The sequence below is a fragment of the Vigna angularis genome, chromosome 4 (assembly GCF_016808095.1).
Source record: "Vigna angularis cultivar LongXiaoDou No.4 chromosome 4, ASM1680809v1, whole genome shotgun sequence".
NCBI classification, from domain to species: Eukaryota; Viridiplantae; Streptophyta; class Magnoliopsida; order Fabales; family Fabaceae; genus Vigna; species Vigna angularis.
The window spans coordinates 6,840,286-6,843,629 of record NC_068973.1 but is presented as its reverse complement, the minus strand read 5'-3'; positions in this window follow the sequence as shown (position 1 = coordinate 6,843,629).

The following is a 3,344-nucleotide window of genomic DNA, read 5'->3' as shown; positions in this document are numbered from 1 at the left end:
CTCGGCGTGAAGGGGGTGTGTTGGAAGTCCCACATCGACTAGAGATAAGGCCAAATGATAATATATAAGTGAGGTGCAAACCTCACCTTACAAGCCGGTTTTGTGGGGATGAGTTAGGCATAAACTCACTTTCTAATAAGGGTTGCCACGTATTAACCTTCCCCAGACACGTTGCAAACTTCAGTCCACCTTGTTAGCTGGCCCGTTAAAAAATTAACGCCGTTTCCAAAAAGGACTTAATTGCACATTTTTTTCATAAGTCGGGAACACATTGAACTTCGAAAAAAACGTAGGACGCAATTGAAAATTTGCCCCCTTTCGAGGGACCAAAAGATGTATTAAACCTTAGATTAATATAGCAAAAACCTTTACATGAGTCTAGGAATATACACTAAACAAGTTTGTGTATACACTAACTATATTAGTATAACAAAAAAATAAGCGAGTCATTTTATACATTGATTAGATGAGTCTTGTAGCACACATTAGACAAGTTTGTTAATACACTAATTAGAAAAGTCTATCAATATCATTAGATGAGTTTGTTCATACACATATTAGATTGGTATATTATTACACACTAGAGGAGTTTGTTCATTCATTGAGTAAGGGGGTATTACAATATACATTAAATGAGTTTGTTTATACACTACTTAAACGAGTCTAACATTATATATTAGATGAATGTGTTTATATATTGATTATACAACTCTAACAACAAACACTACACAAAGTCTATCTATACACTAATTAGACGAGTCTGGTAATATACATTAGATAAATTTGTTCGTTCACAAATGAGATGAGTATATTAATACACATTACACGAGTTTGTACACTCAATAATTAGGTGAGTCTTGCAATAAACACTAGACGAGTTTGAATATACATTGATTAAATGAGTTCAACAATACACATTAAACGAGTCATTCATATATTGATTGAACGAGTATAAAAATATACATTAGACAAATTTTTCCATACAAAAATTAAATGAGTCTATTAACATACATTATATAAATTTGTTTTGATTGAATGAATATTACAATAAACATTATATAAGTCTGTTCATACACTAATTAGACAAGTATAATAAAAAACATTAAAAGAGTTTGAAATACACATTAGATGAATTTATTCATGCACTAATTTGACAAATATAGTAAAAAACATTAGACTAATCATTATATATTGATTGGACGAGTCTAGGAATACACATTCGAGTTTAAAAATACATATATAAGATGAGTTTGTTCATACACTTATTAGAAAATTCTTACAACATTGAGTTTGTCAATACACTAATTAGACGAGTCTAATAATATACATTATACAAGTTTGTTCATACATGTATTAGACAAGTGTATTATTAATATACATTATATGACTTTGTTCATTATCTGATTAGACAAGTCTTATGATACACATTAAAGAAGTTTGTCCATACACTGATTAGATAAGTCTAACATTACACGAGTGTGTTCAAATATTAATTAGATAAGTTTAACAACACATTATATGAAATTGTTGATGAATTGATTATACAAGTTTAGCAATATACATTATACCAATATGTCCATACATTTATTTGTATTTTTATTGAGTTTATTTTACATATTTTTATGTAGTTTATCCTTTCATATTTTTAGATAGTTTATTCTATATTTTTGCACAAGCACTATTTTTTGTACTTATTTTTTTTAACTTTTTTATATTAACTTTATAACTTTCATATTTTTAGATAGTTTATCCATACATTTATATTAACTTTATAACTTTATAAATTATTTTTCACGTTGAATCAGATCAAAATTTAATTATAAATTCTACATATTTTTATGTAGTTTATCTTTTGTATTTTTAGATAATATTTTTTATATTTTTACACATGCTTTATTTTTTTATAAAGTCTATTTTTTACATTTTTACATATGTCATCTTTCTAAATTTATAAATCATTTTTCACTTTGAATCGATTCAAAACTTAATTACAAATTTAAAAATATTTATTTTCAACTTTTAAATCTCTTTTAGTATAATATATATTTATTAACATTAATAAAACACAAACAAATTTCTACCCATGCGGAAGCACAATTTTAAAATTAGTTTTTTATAAAAGTTGAAACCCAAACTATTGCAACGTTGCCTTTTACAATAAACGTAGATACAAATGGCGAAAAGAAACAAGATACTTTTCATTGACTTTACAAGTGACAATTTGTTAGAAGGTTTAAAATGGGTATGACATAACAAAAATATTGACTTCTTTACATTTGATAATCGAAACAGAAGGCAATTAAATTTCTTAAAAAAACATTTTATTGTCTTCATAACTAAATTAAAGTATGTTGTTTTCATTAATAAAAGGTGTTTCAGGTACGAAGTAGAGTCACTATTAATACCTGCATAATTTTTCTTGGAATGTCGTCCGATATTTGTTTTTTTAGTCCTCCGCTACACTCCACCGTTCAGATGTGTATTTGTCAAAGGTTTTTCGATACTCAAGTTAGTTGACTGTCCATACAAGGTTCAATGTAATGGTAATAAATTCACATTAAATACGAACACACACCTCTTACATTTCATTTATATTTATAGTTTTAGTGAAACCTTAATCATGACTCAATCTCAGTCCAATATCTCTAATTACTATTTACCTTAATCTTTGGGAGAAAAATTTGTTCATCGATCAAGACCGGACACCAATACTTTGCGTTGTCCGGTCTCACCTACCATTTCTGTCACGTTCAACCGCTACTTAATTGTTTTCTACAATCCAAGGTCGTCCGACATGTTTGGTGATGGCCGTCCGGATAATACAGTACAGAAAACAATTAAATTTGTCTAAGAAAAAACATGTGTACCTAAACTGTCAATAAAAAATTTCGTTTTAACCTAAACAAAGTAATATTGGAAACAATCATAAAAGAAACCTTAGGTATGTAAGCAGAATAAAACTAAACCTACCTACAATTTAAGCTTGCAAACATTAATTGTCTTTGTTTCTACCAATTTTTTCGACATAGTATAAATCTTCAAAAACAGAATTTAAGAAAATGAAAATTACAAAACTTAACAATTACAAAATAAGTTTTGAATTTTTCTTTCCCACGCAAAAATATAATTCAAGATCAATTTCATCTCCAAATATTTGAATTTCATCCATCCTCTTAAAAAAAAGTAAAAAATATCTATAGAAATAAACTCGTAACACAATTAAGAAAACAAAAATATCTCACAAGTGGCTAAGTGTTTAACTCTCAATTTATTTCTTAAGAAGAACTTTCGATAGAACCATCAAGAATTTTACATTCAAATTAAAAGATGTAACAAATTCAATG